Genomic DNA, 20,635 nt, shown 5'->3' with positions numbered 1-20,635 from the left:
GGCATATATATATATATATCATGCATTTTGCAAACATCTTTTTATTAGGTTGAATATTGTGATCAATCAAAACAGAAGAGTCCATTATTCGCATAAAAGGTTTTCTCAATGAATCGCTATGACATGTTCAACATTTAAAATTGTGGACATTGGGCCTCATTATAAGGGTGGCGGCCACGGTATGAACGGTGACGGTAAGGTACCGGCATTGTTCATACCGGGCTGCCACGTTACGAGTTCTGCTTGCGGGTCCCTGGCAGCCCTTACCTGGCGGGGTGTGCGGCACCCGCGAGCAGAACTCGTGATTGCACCGGCACCGTTACCAACGGTGCCGGTGCAACCATGATCCTCACCCCCATTCAGCCCTATGGAGCAGAATGGGGATCGGGAGCCCGGCATTACCGCCTACCAACAATGGGCAATTACCAGCCCATTCATCTCGTAATAGGCCGATTAGTGCCCAATCACGGGAGGCAGTGCCGGTTGCGAGCATAGCGGTAGCCGTGCCTGCCATACAGGCATGGCTACCGCATGCTTGTGATGGGGCCCATAATGTTGTTCTCATAATGCTATTCTCAGTTATGCAAATAACCAGGAGTGGGTTCCATATAGCAATACTGTGTTGGCAACCTGGCCAGGGGCAACCCCCCCTTGTCCCTGAACCTTCCAAAAGCCCCGTCTCTCCTAAGAATTGAGGTTCCCCCAATACATGTTTTCAATTTGCAGCACTGGCTGAAAGTGTACAATTAATTCGTCATCAGTGGAGACAGATCGTAATGGGTGGAAACTAAAGAGCTTGAACCACTAGCCATGGTGTTGGGGTTTCCCTGATCAAACAGTTGGGAACAGAAAGAGCCTTTTATGCAAGGTGTCGTGCCGCATCTTCTTGGCACGGAGGCTGGCTGGAGGTCTAATCTGGCGCAGCATTCCAGGGGGTAATCTAAATGGCTGCCTCATGCCGCCCAACTAGCCCTAATGGCAATTGAAGCTAGATATTTTGAGATGACCCCTCAAGCTTTTCACAGTTGCAAAGAGAGAGAAAACAACATTTATTATTTTCTGCATGCGAAAACCATACGCATGCAGTAGCAAGCCAGCTACGTTATCAACATCGAGTTAATCTCCATTATCTCTATAGTCAGCTTCTGATTTTTTATCGAGTTACCTCCCAAGGTGAGGTGGAGACCCACGTTTGTGGTTTCGGTTAGATTAATGTTATCCTGTGGATGTAGACACATCATTGGTTCCATAGGCTAGGTTCCATACCCAGGATCGCCCAGGCTAGCTGAATGAAACATGTGACTTCTGAGCCACTTTCGAAATTCTTGGTCAATGTGCTGCTTTCATGTTCATCATCATCAAACAATGCTTTATTTCGGCTCCTAGGCCATAAGAGCAAGCAGAAGATCAATACATACAGGATTAATATGCAGTTCATGACTCGATTTCAAACATATAAAACCCATAATTATATTCCATAAATGCCTAGAATTCAATTTAAACACTTAGACCATCAGACTAGTTCAGATAGTTTGACGTTCCTCCAAGCCCTGGCTTGATAGTTTGATGTGGCGAGCACCCCGTCCTGATGTACACTGTTCTTGCACAGTGCACTCCTGATGCCCAGTGTTCTTGCACAGGGCACTGCGTCAGCACGTCCTGATGCAGTGTTCTTGCACAGTGCACTGCATCAGCACGTCCTGATGCCCAGTGTTCTTGCGCAGTGCACTGCGTCAGCACTTCCTGATGCAGTGTTCTTGCACAGTGCACTGTCAGCACGTCCTGATGCAGTGTTCTTATGCAGTGCACTGCGTCAGCACTTCCTGATGCAGTGTTCTTGCACAGTGCACTGTGTCAGCATGTCCTGATCCACAGTGTTCTTGCACAATACACTGTCAGCACGTCCTGATGCAGTGTTCTTGCACAGTGCTCAGCGTCAGCACGTGCTGATCCACAGTGTTCTTGCACAGTGCACTGCGTTAGCACGGTGCACGTCCTGGTGCAGTGTTCTTGCACAGTACACATGCGTCAGCACCTCCTGATGCAGTGTTCTGGTACAGTACACTGCGTCAGCACGTCCTGATGCCCAGTGTTCTTGCGCAGGGCACTGCATCAGCACTTCCTGATGCAGTGTTCATGCACAGTGCTCAGCGTCAGCACGTGCTGATCCACAGTGTTCTTGCACAGTGCACTGCGTCAGCACGTCCTGATCCACAGTGTTCTTGCGCAGGGCACTGCATCAGTACTTCCTGATGCAGTGTTCTTGCACAGTACACTGCGTCAGCACGTCCTGATGCCCAGTGTTCTTGCGCAGGGCACTGCATCAGCACTTCCCGATGCAGTGTTCTTGCACAGTGCTCAGCGTCAGCACGTGCTGATCCACAGTGTTCTTGCACAGTGCACTGCGTCAGCACGTCCTGATCCACAGTGTTCTTGCACAGTGCTACTTTGTCAGCCAACAGCCTTATTCCATAGTTCGTGATGCAATGTTTCAAATTAGATTCCCGAATCTTACAGTAACCAGGGCAAACACACAGAAAATGTTGGAGGGATTCGCATCACCATCACAAAAAGGACAGCAACTGCACCCGGCTTTAAACCATACATTTGTTTGGGGTGCCAATAGGAGAATGTTTAATCTCATGTTCATAGATAGAAAGCGTTCAAACGGTGACTTAATATCCATTGAGTAGCTTTAGTGTTCATAAGAAAGCTTTTCATTCAGGTAATCCCAGCCTGTTTCCAGTGTCCAGCAGCTGGTCACTCTTCTGGCTTGCGTCCAGTCTTTATATACATCTTTAATGATCGCCCTGCTATTGGGTTGCAGTGACGTGGGATTCTCCCAGAATGTATCTAGTTGTAACAAGTGAAGTTGTGATTTGATGTGGACAAACCAAGGAAGCTTAAGCCGACCCTCGCAACCCCTTAGATCCAGCAGGGCCTCCTTCTAGGTTGTCAGCTTGCTGCTCGACCACATCTTTGCACAGTAGAGCAGCGGTTTGAGTGCTATATTATCACTTATTGGTGTCAGGTCTAGTTCGAATAAACGAGATGGTTTGGCGTGCTTTTAGGCAACATAAGTAAGCTTACAAGGCTTCTGTGTCCCCCATAGTACCACCCATTAGCTGCCGGACTTGGATCTATACATTTCCAGCACTGGTACGACTGCGTTGTTCCCAAATTTCTTTGAGAAGTTAACAACAACCATACCTCACGCAAGCGTAACTTTGGCTTTTTCAATATGTCTGGACCACTTACCACTGTTGCTAAACCTAAAGCCTAGGAAATAAAAAAATAAAACCTCATCTATTGGAGAACTTCCTATTTCTATCTGTAGGTTAGTATACCTTTTCATTTCCTTCCTACATGTCATGCACTTAGATTTAGCTGGATTAATAGTAATGCACTTCTTATCAGAGAATTCCCTAAACTGCTGCGCGATTCTATTGAGTCCAATGAGTGTACGAGAGATGAGGACTGCATCCTCTGTGAATAAAAGGATATTCATTTTCTTCTCACCAGGTTTTACGGAAAACAGCATAGTCCACAGGCAGGATGCTCACCACATCATTCAAACAGAGAAAAAAATGGGGGCAAGGACGGAGCCCTGTCGCAGCCCTTTTTCTGCAGAAAATTGGTTGGTAGTTTCCCCTCCCAACCCACATCTCACAGCAGCTGTATTGGTTGTGTAAAGTAAAAGGATTGCCCTTAGGAGTGATTTGGGGATGTCCTTACTCATTAGGGGTTTCCACAGCTCTGAACGGGGGATGCCATCAAAGGCTGTTTTAAGGCCCAAAAATAGGAAAAACAGCATACCCGAGGCCAAGTTGACTTAGTTTTCAATCAAGGTGCCTAATCTAAAGGCCTGGTCTGTTGTGCTAATTCCCCTTTGAAACCAGCTTGGAGATCGGTAATACGGTTCTTAACGGCCTATTCAAAATCAATTCACCAAAGATTTTACCTGAGGCATCTAATAGGGAAATGGTGCTGTAATTGCCCAGGAGATTACACATCCCCTGCTTGTGTCCAGCACTTTGCCTAGTTTACAGATAAGGTTCATTATGGATTGGAGACACACAATCCATACTTTGGCCGCTCACCTATATACACCAACTGGTATCAGGTCCAGGCCAGGGGATTTGCTTGGATGTTGTGAACTCAGGGCATCTTCTATCCCCTTGATGGTAAATTCCAGGAAGGCATCCTCAGTCTTGCAGGAGGTGACTGATAACATAATTCCAAATTCCTCTCTATCCTGTATGTATAGATCAGAGAAGAGGGGAAACCACTGATCCTCTGTGATTGCCACTTCAAAATGGCTACCCTACTCTTTATCTCCCACGTAAGCATTCTGGCTGAAGGATTTTTGGTCCTTCTGTCTGATTGCCTCGTTCAACTTCTCCCATCTATCCAGGGTAATCCCTTCTTTTCTGCTTTTTATCATTTCTTATACTCCTGTCTAATTCTTGGGGTGGTCTCTTGATCATGGCATAAACTAGATTTTACTACGGCCAATAACTCTCCTTGTTTATTTCTGCAATCTCGATCATGCCATTCGCTGTTTCTTTTTTTACCCCCCTACCTACTATGGTTTTGCAGGGTTTGGTCAAATGGATACGCAGGATTTTATTATCAAAATGCGCATTGGTATGACCTCCAATGGCTTAACCCCTTAAGTGCTAAGGGCGTCTATGTTCGTTCTGAATTCCCACAGGAAGTCATTGTAGGCTCTTCCCACTCCCAGAGTTAATTGCAACTCACTATGTGATTTTAATGAGCAACAGTGTTTTAAATAGACAAAATGAAGAAAATTAGCATTGGTCACCCTGCAGATAGTGACTTATCATGCTGTGTTTGAAGTTATATATGCATGTATCTGCATACCAGTGAGATGGTAATGTAGAGGTTCCAATATTCAATTTAAAAAATAAACATCTAAAGCAACTGGGTTAAAGCCCCTCTGCCGGTGTGTAAATATGTCTCCATTTCTTTTCTTCAGTCGTTTCATAGAGCTGAGATGCACTGCTTAAATATAGTTCCCATACAACATGATTTGACATGCTCACAAAAGTAATGGAAGTGTATATCGAATTTAAAAAAAAGAATTGTTGGCCATCTATGATTTGTATTGTAGTTATTGAGGGTGATGTTAAACGCTTGCCCCCACTCGAAATGCAAATGGAAAAAGCACAATATGGGGGAGGGGACTTGTGCATTGCCAAATACTTCAGATTGCTTCAGGTGTGTGATAGACTGGCAGAGTTGGAGAAAGAACAAATGCTATTTAGGGAGATTGCTTTTATACAATTATTTATGAGTTGATTGAATCATAAAATAATGCCACCGCCTGCTGGTGCAGTCAATGTGAAAACATTTATTTTGGGTAAACAAGCTCTACAAACAGCTGTGAAACACTGTTTTCATCTGACCACTATCCCAAAATAAACATGTGGCAAAAGAGCATGGGGTGACCAAGTGAGACTGAACTTGGGAAACTTTACATATGTCTCTTTGGATTGGATAACAACACAAACCCTCGCTGAAAAAAACAAACTACTATCTCACTTACCTTTCAGCGCCAAAAGACTCCACTCCACGACTGAAATTGTAGAAAGGTTTCCGGACAGAGCACTTCATCTAACTTTTCTAAGGGCAAGGCTGAATTTGTTACAAACTAATGAAATAAGGGCCACCCGGGGCAATCAACCACAAATCACTGCCGACTCTGCAAAATCGTATCAGAAAAAGAGACAGTGAAACATCTTCTGCTAAGATGCCCGAACACAATCAAATGGAGACGAGCGTTCCTCGGCCCCCTTCTCAAACCATTCAGCCTATATGAGGAGGAAGGAGCCGCCTGATGAGTGGTTCAAAGACTTCTTGGGCCTTAGCCATGGCAAAACTCTTAAAGGCCGCTTTAGACGAATGTACTAAACAAACAACAGCTTAACTAAACCCATAGTCAGAATGGTCCTCTAGACAAGTGAAACTGAAAGTTGTCGGACGACAAATCAAGAAGAAACTAACAAATCGAACAAACAAAGAAAACAAAGAAAGGAAGGAAGGACGAATAATCTGGGAAACTTAAAAAGAGACTCGCAAAACAAAACTTGCAAAATCATTGAATTGATAAACGCAAAAAAAAATATATATATATATATATCTCTTTAAGATTACTTGCTTTATTTAGGTTAACGATGGCTTTCTATGGTCACAACCAGTTCTCCTAAGCCATGAATATCCTGTGTGAGTTTTCCTGCCAGGTTTTAACAACCTACTGTATAGCATCAATGATATTACATTGTATCTTTAAAAATACCATTTCAAATATCTACATAATAAACTGAACTAGCACATGGAATTCATTACTGACCTCCTCTCAGCGAATGGTCATATTGGGGATGCAGTCAATAACTACTGCTATTCACTGCATTCAAACATTTTGGCTGTATTAGCAAAGAAACAGAACAAAGCATTTATCTGCATTCAAGAAAGATCAATGTAATTTCCCAGCAAGATTTCTTGCAAGACCGTTGCGGAGCAGGCGCAGCTTCTTTCACTGCACCTTCAAAATGACAGGCAACATCCACTTTAACACAAAAATGTTAGAACGTGGAAACATGCGTTCACCTTCATAGAAAGGAAACTGTTCCATGACGCCCAATGCGTGCTTCTACATTGGACCACAGCCTATAGTGTAACATCTGTAAAGTGGCTCTGCTGTGACTGAGGGGGTACAGGATGACTTAGAGAGGCTGCTAATAGGAAAACATTACAAGTTAGGAGGGCCCACGTGCAGGCAAAATGCAGCACTAAGTGGGACTAATTATGCAAGAAGCCCATCGCCTTCGATGGCTGTGAGTGGGATCAGCACCCCAGGAGATATAGTATTGAAGTTCGTGAAGCTCTTTCAGCATGGATCACTTCCCGTTGGCTGACCTTTGCAAAAAGTAACAATAACATACAAAATAAAAAAATGAATAGATTGTCTAACTAAAGTTGGCAAATAGGCTGCCTGCGCTCACACGATGCACTCGAAGTGAGCAGAGTTGGAACATTAACTTTACTGAAGACGGCTGGTAAACTGTAGTTCCATGGCCACTGCGGACAGAACTGGCAAACATGTAGTGTGTCTTAAACTGAAATGATCCAAGACTACAACTCTCGGAATGTCATTAGTGGAGAAATTAAATCCCAGGACTGGAGTTTGCGTCTTTGATTATCCAGTTCCTCGTTCACAGTGTGGGGGGTGGGGGAGATGAGCAGTTGGCTAGGGACAAGCAACCATTGAAAACGCGCTACCAGGGGGATTGTTTTGGAGCCTGTGGAAGGTGCATAGTCACAGTATCTGGACATGCTACAATCAGACGACGATTAGAGGCATAGATGGGTGGCAGATGGTCATTGCCATAGCAACAATACTATGTTGTGGACTGCCGACCCGATTAGGTGGCGCAAAAACACTTTGCAGTGGGGTCAAACCTTGCATAAGTTATAACTTCGATATAGTTCTGATTGTGTCATGATGTAGAGGATTACAATCTACTTTAGACATTGCTTGGTAAACATTTTGGTAGTTGATACTGTTGATGGATATTTGCAAGGATACTAACTTTTTGCCAGTTTGCAAAAAGAGCACGTTTTTACATCAATGGCCAGTGACATTGTAAAAAAAAAGCAAGGGAGCATTGGTCGTCAACGCGGGTGGTACTTGACAGATGGGACCTGTGGGTTCCTTCAACAGTTTTTCTATGAATACTGATCATCTTTAAGGCCTAGAACTGGGTAACTCAACAAATGTAGGCTTAGTATGACGTTTTATAGCCTCAACTGGTCCCCAACAAATTGCCCGAACTGCGTGTTGCTGGTTGTTGCGTGTTGGTGCATAGTTTTGTTTTGATTATCAGCATGTTGTGTGCTGTTCCACTATTCATGTCTGTTCAGACTACGGTCTGTGCAAGGGCCATTGAACCAACAGCGCTTCGAAGCCATAACACAAGGCAGTAGGCGCTATGTAAATACCATATAACATAGCATACTCAATGACTACTGTACATAGGAGCTCATTGATGGGGAGACTAGAACACAATGCTCCTGCCCGCTTCTTAGGGGAGTGTTATCACCTCGGATCCACAAACACCCTTGACATTACACATGCCTGAGAGAGCATGAACCTACATTCAACCACAAGAATATCTCATGGAGATTTCAGTGCCAATTAGTAGAAATATGTGCTGAAGAAACAGCTGTTTTAGGAGAGAGAAAAGAGCACTATGTCCATATGTTGCTCTCAAGTACAGTAGTGCATGGAGAGTGTCTCTGGTTAAGGGTCATAATGCATGCTGGGAACTGACGAACACTTGCCCTTGCTTAACTGGTAGGAGCTTTGCCATGCAATCAGGGGAGGAGGTGCGTTTGTCTTTAGCAGCATCAAATAAAGAGGGAGTCCCAGAAATCACACTGAAGGCAGGGTGAGAATGTATGAAGAGCTGAGACCACACCGGATAGCACATGCCAAACTAAATGTCCTGTTTGCTTCCAGGACGGGCAGCTAATCGTTTGCGGTTCAAATAGCATCGGAAGAGGCCCATGGCAGAGCACGAAGCCCATTGCAAGATATAAAAGAGAAGATGACACTCCTGCTGTGGCACAGAAGAAGACATTTGCATTCACAAGGCTGCCCAGTTTGTCTAATAATTCCAATTGCCATGAGTACATACTGCTGGTTCTACTCAGTTCATAGCTTGCCAACTGAGACACTTGTGAAGTATCCATATTGGTTGGCTAGTGGTGGTCTCCCTTATGAAACCCAACCAATGCCCTTGCATCAATGCCTGCTTTTCTTCCCTCTGGCAAAGCAGTAACATTCCGCAGCCATCTTTGTTAAGGATGCTGGCACTCCTCTCCCTTGTGTGATCAGACGCATTTGTGCTCTCTGAAAATCGGAGATACTAAGACATGTTGGATAAGGTTTAACTCTGCCAAAAGAAACACTAATTGTGTGAAACGTTCCACGCCTTCCTGCAAGAAGGCCTGGGAGGTTCCCAAAAGACAGGTGCAGTATTTGGTGATTATTTTATGCAAGTCAGCCCGCAACTGTAATGTTGGCATAGCTACCGGTAAGCAAACCATTTCTTTAAAAGTTCAAGGGCCTCCCTGGACTGGGATTGTTGCTCATTCTCACCTTCCATAATTTTCTGCATTCGTTCATTATTTTTGTCATCTCAGCCTGGGTCTGCAAGCTTACCCACTTTTCCAGAATTGGTGACTATTGCCAGAAACATTGCCCCAGCAGTATGTCTGTAGAGCAGTGTGCCTATGTTCATGTGCTCAGCATTACTTTAGCACCCAGTATAACCAGATATTTCATTCTCAGAGCCATGATTCAGAGAACCTCATGGAACTTCAAGGATTAAGTTCAGAACCCTCTGCATTGTCCACAAGGCCTTCTAGGGCCTGGGGCTGCAATACCTTAAACTCTCTCTTCCTAAATATCTTCTGTATCGAGCTCTTCGCTCATCCGCCTCCAACTCCCTCAGAGTCAGTCGCTTCTCCAAGCAATGAGTTGGTGGTAGATCTCTTTCTTCGGCTGGGGCCTCCCTCTGGAACAACCTCCCTGCCTCGCTGAAATTTGAGGAGTACCATCTCCGATTCCGTAATCACCTCAAGACCTTCCTCTTTGCTTCTGCTTTTTCTCCTCCTCTCCCCTGCTGAACTCTTGACTGAAATTGCACTGGTCTCTTGGCTACCCTCTGATCACGGGCCCAGGTCCCCTCACCTGCCAGCTGCACACCTGCATAGCTCCCGGGCAACCCCTCCACTTGGTGGCTGTTTCTGTATCCCTACAGCCCCCACCAGCTCTCGACACTTGCTGTCTGCACTTACCCTGGCACTTGGCACTAGCTGGCCGCACCTTTACCTATTGTTTTATTTATTTTATTTATTCTTTACTGTTGATCCTATGTATTGCACTGCCCCATCCCCCTTCCCCCGCACTTACTCTCTCCCCCTCCCCTGCACTTGCGTGATCTCAATGTCACCTGGCCTAGTAAGATCGTTGTCTTTGTCTTTCAGCTTTCCCCCTCCCTTGCCTCGTCGCGTCTTGAAACACTTGTGTATAGGCGCATTATAAACGCCACATCATAACTTTCTGATAATTCATTCACTGCACAGATAATTTTTGTTCAGTTCATCTATCGAGCGAATAGTTCATAACATCAAGTTCTTTGTTTAATGCCCCATTGAACCGGGAGGATGATGCTTGTTACAAGTATCCTTTAATCCATTGGATTGGAGAATGTAGCTAGAACGCAATGTGTTGGGTAAGAGGCATCCAAGGTATTGTTAGGTTTCCAGAATCAGAAGCAGGTTAAGTTCGCCCGTGAGGCAGACCCAAGCTTTATGGGTTTCACTATGAACTATGATGGTTTGAACTATGATATAGCCATTTCATATGCGGGCTGTTGGGAGCACTCAATTGAGTGAAAGAACCACAGGTCAACCCCTGGTGACCCTAGACAATTGACTCAACCTACTAGCGCAGATGAAATTGACGAGTGGAGAGCGTGTAAGAGGAGAGAATGTAGAGTCCTGTGACAGCCACCCAAGATGGTGAGACCCATCTGTGGCATTCCTCATCAAGCGCCAATAAGAGGCGGAGCCTGGGCTCATTTTGCCAGGGCCACATGTGCAGGGCAGCCAGGGGAGCATGATAATGCCACAGCAAAGCCGATGGGATAGTGGTGGTTGACCCGGAAAAGGCCTAGTATTGAACTTGCCTGCCAATTAATGGTGGAGCATGGAGGACGAGTGCACATTGAGGGCCTGTCGTGAGGACGAGTGGCCGGGGAGAGCAATATCTGGCTGAAGCATTTGGCCTGGATCAGTCAGTGCCACAGAAGTGAAGTGAGTGGAGTGTCCTCCCTGAGACCCAGTGTGCACTGGATGGAGTAGGAGGTGCAAACCTCCAGGAAGCAAGTGCAGCATCCCTGTGTAGGGAGGGAATTCTGCAGTGATTGTGTGCAATGCACCTAAGGCTGGAGTGAAGTATGTAGAGCCATTGACACTGCACCACAAAGGAGCAGCGATGGCCCCAGACATCCGCAGCAGACCTGAATGCGCTTTCCCTATTTCTGGCCCATGTGGGTCTCCATGATCCTGATAAAGGGGACTCGCTGACGAGGAGGACCTCCATACAGAGGGGCCTCAGGAGAGCACCAGCACCACTGAAGGATTGATAAACCCACTTTTGGTTCACTATCCAATGGACCTTAGGTATAAGGAATGTCGGAATAGTTCTGGACGCAGACTCTGAGAACAGGCATGTAAGGAATTGGAGGGAGAGTGCACCTCCCATTCATTACAAATAAACTGTCAAACAAGGTCCCAAATTATCCCAATTGAGACTGGTATCAAAAGGTCCCAGGCAGGCTGTAACTGACTGAGGTTGGGACTTATCTCTTCATGACGTGACATAGAAATGCAGCTGTGTTCGAAAATCCACATGATTGTAATGTGTATCGCTGTTCAAAGAATAGAGCTTAGTCCCCCAAAGCCCAGTCTCAAGAGGTTGCGCTGAGCTTGTTTAGGGGTCCATGACTAGAATAGAAACCACAAAGTTGGTGAAGCATCCAGATAGTTAGAGGAATAGTTATAGGGTGGTACTAATGCAGAGAGTTGTTAAGTCTCACATATGCAAAGCACAAGCTTTCTTTTACAGGGAGGGGAAGCTGAAGCTTGCATCCTTTACCCAGCCAGACTTTGCCGACATGTAGGGGTTTAATCAAAGGCCCCAAACCAACAGAACTGAAGGGCACACTGGAAAAATGACCTGTCAGCCTTCAAGAACCTTCACATTGAAAATGGGCATATTTAGGCAGACTATGCGGGTGTCTTTCTGCAGTTAAAATCCAGAGAAAGCTGAAGAAAATGTAATAGGAGTGCAAATTGCAAAGGCATATCACATTGCTGGCTGAGAAATAAATGCAGCATTTTCACTGAAACTGCCACCCATCAAAATGGGGTGCACTGCAACAACTCAGACCCCCTTTTCATCATAAAAATGAACAGCAGATAATTACAAATGTATTTTATTAATGACTGAAAGAAACAGCCATGTTCTTCCAGCTGTCATGTTTGAAATCCAATGCTGTGTGAAAAGAAAGAAGAAATATTGATGCAAAAGCAAAGTGAACCCTGATCAGTAAAACACACAGTATGTCAAAGAATAAAGGCTGATGTTAGAAAATGCAATATGTGAGTTAATTTCAGCCAAGGACAAACTGGGTCCCTGGGCAGGACTCACAAATGGTTTTCCCCAGTGCAAACCTGGCACTTGCACCCCAGCTATTTACAACTGTAATAAAGTGTGGCCTGCCTTTAAGGGTGTTGAAAACAATCTTTTCCCAGACCTGTTGTCTCTGAAGGTTCATTTCTGTCCATGCCAAATGGCAGAGACAGTGTGTGACTGTAATATGGGGAGGGGCTGCAATCAAGGGAAGCTGAACTCTGACAAAATACAAGAAAATACAATGTTTTCAGATCAAAATGGTAGTCGGGTGTCAGCAGGGCCGTGTGACATCGCTTGGCTGACCTTGCTCATTATCTGCAGTGGGAGATCTCTGTTTAGCCAATGCATCCCAATTATTTACGACCGGCAGCCTACCAACTTCAAACAACAGAATAGCAAATGGACAGAAGAACGGAGGGAAGATTTGCAGACATATCAAGAGTTCCCATTAGTTTAAATGGACTATTATAACTGATGCATTTTCTCAGCAACCACAAGTCCCACTGCATCCATTTTCATGTCATTTCTAAGATAATTTCAAGGAGATTTTGTTGAAATAAAATGTGTCCACATGCAGCTTAGGGAAATGTAATGACAAGCTAAAATGCATCTCTGGCTGCTCCAAACAAGTCACAAATTTAAGAATTTGCATGCTGGTGGAGGGTAAAAGTTGGTATTTGGATAATAAATTGCATGTTCATAACTATTATGCTTTTTGTATCAATGGTGGAAAATTGCCAAAAGCTTGTGCAACATGGTGCAGACTTGGCTGTCATTTTTTGAATTTCCCATAATTAGTTGAAGTGGAATATATGTACATTATGGCAATTACTAGTAAATTACGAAGTTTTGCCATGTAGCTACTTTTTGGCTAAAGTTGACATAAGAAAAAAAAAAGGTAATTTCAAATGGGAGCTGCCATATTTCTGTTCTAGACTCCTGAACCAATCCTCAGACAGGGGATGGCCCAGCAGTTGGAGAGAAACTGGAAGGACCAATCAAAGATGCGGGAATTATTACAGGCCACTACCCACATTGAAATCTTGATGGCATCATCACTGGTGACCATAAATATGTTATCCCAAGTTGCTTCAGGTGGTGATAAGGAATAATGTAAGCTCCCAAGTCGGGATGTTAACGATCAGCACGGTAGGGAATCAACTTGCCACTGCATTATGCCCCCACAGATGAGGCAGGCCAGGATTTAATTTTATTTAAAAAAACATGTTTTAAAACTTTATTTATTAAATATTATCATAAAGCATTTAACCATACAATATGCAGCTGAGGTACAATATCAAACCAATTTATTATGATACATTCATACAGGGCATTATTCTGACGGAGCGGCCGTCTGTCCATTTAGGGTCTCACTCAGCCAAAGAGGCAAAGTAACATTACTTGGCGCCTAGATGCCCTTTTGTGTCTTGGGAGCTCTCTATGAATTGTAAATATAAATATAATATTACTGGAGTCAGCAGATCACATATTTCAAAAGCAGTCTGACTGTGCACAGTGTATAACATTGAGCATGCTACCACCTCCCATCACCCTTCCTACTTGTTCAGTTCAGGACTTTGAGCCAGCAAGTAGACCGTGAAGGGGTTCCAGATGTTGTTAGGTCTATTCTGCTGCCCAAATGGAGTCCCGTACTCCCTGTCTGTCACTGAGCCACGTTAAATCTTTCAGCCACAAGTTTACCACTGGTGGAGATGGACTAGTCCATTTCAGTAGTGTGCATTGCCTGGCGACTATCATGATAGTCATGAGCAGTTTCCGGTACTGTTTTGCCAGACCCAGGGCCTAACCAAAGATGCAGCACAAGAGTTCACAAGGGATAGCCTGTCCCTACATTTCAGAAATACTATCCACCACCTCTCCCAGAAAGATCTCAATCTAGCACTGGCACACATCATATGCAGGAAGTTGGTTGGTTCATGGTTACATCGTGGACAACGGGCCGCCATGGTATTATCGAACTGCTTGATGCGAGCCAGGTCAAATACACTCTGTGCAGTGTCTTAAGCTGGATCACTGTAATCGGGTGCTAAATGCTCCACTATGTGTGATTTTGAAAAACCTCACCCACTGTTTGTCCTTAAAGGAAGTCCCTGTGTCCTCCTCCCATTTCTGTTTGCATTTTAGGGGTTGCTGAAGGGAGTCTTGTTGAATCAATTTGTATAATGTGGAGACCACCCCTCTACTACCTGGCGAGCATACAATGAACTTCAACAGCGGTGTAGGATGAGGCATCTCTGGGAATGAAGGGGCCCACTCCCTGAAAGCTGCTTGCATTCTAAAAAACTGAAGTCTATGTTGAAAGCCACCCCCCCATCTTTTCAGTAAATAGCTTCTGGGTGCCTGGGTGACAAAGGATCCACTCGGGTACAAATCTCCCATACGGTTGATCCCCGCCCCCTGCAACTCCCGAAGGATGGCTTCATCACAAGTTGGAGCCAGACTCTCTATGTTCCACCATTGAATACCCGGATCAAAGGGGAAATCTAGGATACCCCCATCTTGGCTCAAAATGGGGAATAGAACTGACCCCAATAAGTTTCAGCCCATAGCCTTGATAGATGCTGTTGCAAACAGGTTCTCAATTTTTCTACTACAGGACCTTCAGGCCTATATAAAACAACACAACATTTTGTCACGGTTCCAGATTGGTTTTCATGCCCACATGGGCACAACATTAAACGCGACAATCATGGCCCATCTGCTCTCTAAATCTAAAGTTTCCAATACTGGTCCCTTATATATGGCCTCGATAGATCTTACTGCAGCCTTTGATTGTTTTGTTCATAGTTTACTATGTGAAAAAATGTCCTGGCTGGGCAATCCAGATCATCTAATAGCACTCATAGCACAACTACACCAAAACACTGCTTACTTGGTAAGGTTGAACAATTTAGGAGCAACCACAGATCCGATATCTACAGAGGTCGGGGTCAAGAATGGGTGCAATTTAGCAGCAAGCCTGCTCATGTTGTGCCTCTGTGATATAGGCGAGATCTGGGCAAACAAAATCAGCTATCCTGCAAGGCTGGGTCATTTAAAGATGCATTGACTCGACTTTGCAGATGATATTTTGATCTTTAACTGTACACCCTTTGGGTTACAAACAAAGCGGAGTCTCTTTGCTACATATTCTCAAGCCCATAATTTACAGTTCAATGCGAAAAAAAATCGAGAATCATTATTTTTCAAAATCTTAAAAGGAAAAATCCATCATGGAGGTGGACCATTGACAGTATACCTATAACATGTGCAAACTCGACCAAATATCTCGGGTATGAATTGATTGATGCTAATGCGGTTAAAATGTGGAAAGAAGGGCTCAACAAAAAGGTGCTATCCCTATCCACACAAATGTGCATTGTCTACACTAAATATTGTACATTTTCATTAGTCCCCCTTAATCGAGTTTTATACGCTAAAGGTTGAGGCAATAATCCTTTACGGATTGGATATGTGTTTATTAAATATAGATAATATCCTTGACCAACTGCAGGGGGGGCTTTGGAAAAGTAAGCTGAGACTGGCTAAGTCTCTTCCAAATGCAATCCTAAGGCAGGAGTTAGGTCTCACATCTTTATCAGCATGATACAATTGGGGTCGTTTAACCAATTTAGCAGAAATGTTGTTTCCACCGGCCAATTTATTATATTCTTTATATATATTCTTCATCAGAAGAGTGGCGTGCAGCGCCGGCAAAGTGGAGGCGTGCGCTGCGAAGCAATGAAGCCGGCTGAGAGGCGGCGAGTGAATAGGTGTCCCTGAACTATGTGAGAGAGCGAAATCGTTGACGTAGAGACCCCTGTGGTGCTGGAGAGATTACAGGAAAAGTACCTGTGTGAAGGTAGGCCACCACGGTGGGGACAGAACCGATCCGAAGATTGGAACCGAGAACACTCCCCGTGGGTGACCGGCAGCTGGGAGATGGTCGAAGTGGGAGACAGTTTGAAGGCCCGGTGGTGCCGGGAAGCAATACATGGAGCTGTGATGTGGGCATAGTAGGTAGCATTCCCTGCTGTTGGTGAATAGTCCCTTCCCCGGCAAGTGGAGGTGGAAGGGTGGTGGCGACCCCGAAAGAAGCACAGAGGGGTGCGAGAGAGTGACTGAGACACAAGTGAGGCAGTTTGGGGGTGACCCCTGAGGAAGGCTACCAGAGTGCGTGAGAGTGGTGATAAGGAGCGGAAGGACCGATGGAAAGCATGAACAGAGGGAACAGCATATATATTACATAAACAGTATATAAGTTCAGGAAGCCGGTAAGTGGGGGGAGAGGCCCACCTACAGAATGGGTTGCCGGCCCACGGCCGAGACAGTTGAGGAAGACACATTGGTGGGGGGGCGCCACCCAGATGCCAGGACCTAAAGGGAAGGGCACACCAGCCAGAAGGAGGAAACTCCCAGTGGTCCAGGAAGACCAATTTGAGCGCCGTTGGAGGCAGCTGGGTGCGGCCACATCAGGGGCTGAGAAAAGGGACGTTGAGGAGAAAGGGGACACCCAAGAGAGTGCAGAGATGGATCTCAGTAAGGAAGACCTCAGGAAATGCCTCAACAACATGGAGGGGAGAATACAAAATACTTTTCAGGAGCAGTTAACATCATTGCGGGATGAACCGAGAAGCTCCCTGACCAAAGTCAAAGGGGAAGTGAAGCGTTACTGTGTTAAAGTCGGCGTCACCTAATAGCGTCACTGTGTTAAAGTCGAATCTAGAAAGTGTGCCTTAATAGCGTCACTGTGTTAAAGTCGAATCTAGAAGGTGTGCCCTAATAGCGTCACTGTGTTAAAGTTGAATCTAGAAAGTATGCCCTAATAGCGTCACTGTGTTAATGTTGAATTTAGAGGGTATTCCCAATATCACTGAGTGTGCTGTAATAGCATCACTGTGATAACATTGAACTTAGAAAGTGTGCCCGAATAGCGACGCTGTGTTAAAGTTGAACTTAGAAAGTGTGCCTGAATAGCGTCGCAATGTTAAAGTTGAACTTAGAAAATGTGCCCTAATAGCGTCACTGTATTAGAGCTGAATTAAGATGGTACTCCCAACATCATTGAATGTGCCTAATAGCGTCACTGTGTTAAAAGTTGAATTTAGAAGCTATTCCCAACATTATTGAGTCGGCCTGGTTGAATACACTTTACTAATTACCGCAATATCACACTACTACGCTTACTCTCTCCTATACACCACCATTCAACTAGAACACAGCAGTACTATGACACATTCGGTAAAGCTGTTCTTATACTAACATGACTCATCAAACTACCCATCATCCTAATAAAACACAGCTAGCTAGCACATACCGGCTAGCTTAGGCGTCTTCTCAGGCCTAAGGCAGCCAGAACTCAGTCTGGATGTCCATCCTCCAGACTAAAAACATTCAACTGATCTCCTCAGCACCACACCCACTGCTAGGAAGCAGCTATCATGCAACAACTGCACCAGCTGCACACATACCTGGTGCACCCATGCACTTTACGACTCTCTCTCTCAACTGACTTGAACTGCGGTTCCCGAGGGCATTCAACCTACCAGCGCTTTGAGATCATACCAATGATACATAAGGCACTATACAAATGCAAAATAACATAACATAACATAATGGATGAAAATCTAGGAAGACTGATATTGGAGCGCAATCCTCCATCAGTGGCAAAATACTATGATATGGTATCCCTGCTAGCTGAAAATGGGCTTAAACCAGAGGACTTGGAATTTCGACTACTTCATGTCAAAAAACAATTATTCGACCATGATTGGTGTAAAACAGATAGTATTTTGTCCCTGAAATCTTACGGAGAAACTGCAAAATTTATAGCGAAACGGTTCCACCGCAGGTTGTATATAGTGCAGTTCCCTTGTAATAACGTGCATGACATATACTTAAGATTTAAACTAAACCAAACTCCAACATACGAAAGAATTAAGTACTAGTACCCAAAACTATTTCGGAATTTAACGATAATTGTAGATTTTGTAAAACAGGACAACAGAAAGACTATTAAACATTTAGAAATTTATTGTTTGTATTTTGAAAAGTTCTGCATACAAATCGTAGGAAGTGATCGACTGGGTATGACTGTGTCCGCCAGGGAATGGTTTTGGATGACATGCATGTGGGGCAATTGTATAAAGACGATTCTTGTGTTGTCAAGACTACTTGCGATTATTAATGAAGAACTGGACAAAAAACGTGTTACTATGGTTGATGAACATGTCCAGTATAACGCAAACTGCGGGTATAAAACTACTGTGAAATAAGAACTTAAATGTATCTTGATGTTGTATGTCCTCTTAAAAGTTTAGTAAGGAATTATTTTAAATTCCAATAGCAAAGTTTATATGCTGGTAATATAGCTGTGTTGCTGTTGAGAGATATGAAATAGGTGAATGGCATATCTTATTTTTGTTATATGTAACTTAAGACTGTGTATGCGACATTCTCTATATTATGTTAAATGATGCAAAATAATTTTTAATGTTAATGTTGTAAACGTTTATTGATCAAAATAAAGACAACTGAATAACTAAAATAAATACCCGGCTCAAAGGGGACATCTACTCACAATCTTTTCAGGCCTCTCTTCCATGCATGTAGCCTGCATGCCACTCGTCAAATGTGCAATTGTCCACCCCCTCTTGGAGACCAAGACCCCCTGCAGAGAGAACGAGCGTACCAAGCATTTTTCTATGCGAACCTGTGGGGAAGCCGGGGCTCCCGGCATCCACCATGAAGCAAATTGTAGCTGAGACACTAAGACATATAATTCCACGTCGGGGGCTCCGATACCTCCTCTGTCCCAAGGAAGGGGTAATGTGTCCCAACTAATACCTGGGTTTTGTGGATGCCATGCCACTTTTACCAGCTGGGCTTTTACCTCCGCAAAGTATCCAACCCCCGGCCAGACTGGATCATGTATAACAGTGTGGGAATCACCAACATCTTAGCTACCGCAATTCTGCCCAGTAGCGAGAGGGGAAGCATTTACCCACTTTTCCACCTTTAGAGTATGCAAGTATTTCATGTGGTTGTCTGCTAATAGTGTCTGGGCATCCCTACTGACCTGCACCCCCAGATATGTGACAGACCATTTCTCCCATCTGTATCCCTCAGTCTTTGGTGGCCTTACTGTGGCCTCGTTCAGTGGGAATAAGGTAGATTTGCCCCTGTTTAGCCTACGCCAGAAGCCTCCCCGAATCTCTCAACCTCCCGTGACAGCAGACCCAAGTTAATTGCGGGGTCTTTGAAATATAAAATAGCATCATCCGCATAAAGCGATACCAGTTTCCTAGCACCACCCAGAGCAAGGTCCCTGGCCCCATGGAATTTCTGCCCTGCCTCGTCCCCTGTCCCAGTTCGAAAGCCGAGACCTCATGCCTCCAATCCCTATTCGGGCGTTCAGCCTTGCATATAACAGCCTCACTGCCGAAAAGTAATACTTCGGAACACCCAGCTGGTGCAGTACCTCGAACAGGTAACTCCACTCAACAGAATTGAATGCATTCTCTATATCAAGCAGGGTCGCAGCGGCCTGCACATTGGGGTCTATCTGGGCTACAATCACAAATAGCCTGTGCATGTTTGACACGGTCGACCTCCCTGGTAAACATGACTGGTCTACATGTATAATGTGGGATATGTGGGGATTTGGCCTTCGTAAAAGGAATTGGTGGAAGGAATTCTGGCAAATCCCTCACTCCTAGGGACAAACGCCATAGCACAGGCAGCAACAAACAATGATGAATGGAACGAAATTGAAATCCTCCGGAAGAAACTCATTCAGACTGAGCTGCATGATGCCCTCATGGTGGAATACCTAGGAGCCCACGCTGTGCCCAACGGACTCACAATCCATATAGAGCCAAGAATCTTTTTGGATAATTTACCATTTATAAAGGACTGGTCCTTCATTGCCAACAAATGCACCAGGGACTGGCTAATTCTTATCATTAACAGCGCCAAAACAGTATCCGAAAAACTAATGCAGGAGATACAGGACAAATTGTACATTACCAAAGTCAACATCGCTTTGGACACTTATAATGCGAAACTGGCAGCCCTTGAAACCTCGATGAAAGAATTCCACAAACTTAATTTGACTAAGAAGATCAATAAGTTGAGGGCATGAGTCCGTAAGAGTCCAGTTACTGCAGAGACCCTGTGTTGGATTGTTACAAAGATAGGAGCTGCAGCAACGTTTTCAGCATTTTCAGTACTGGGACTTTAACTTGGTTCCTCCTACAAAAACAGATTCATGGCGCCTAGCGCCACGCGCGAGTCCGTAGGAGTCCAGTTACAGCATATAATGGAAGGAGGAGGTGACCAAGTCAT

Source organism: Ambystoma mexicanum, chromosome 7p, assembly GCF_040938575.1.
Source record: "Ambystoma mexicanum isolate Mex_15411 chromosome 7p, UKY_AmexF1_1, whole genome shotgun sequence".
Taxonomy (NCBI): domain Eukaryota; kingdom Metazoa; phylum Chordata; class Amphibia; order Caudata; family Ambystomatidae; genus Ambystoma; species Ambystoma mexicanum.
The sequence above is the reverse complement of the archived record's forward strand: the minus strand, read 5'-3'. Positions refer to the sequence as shown.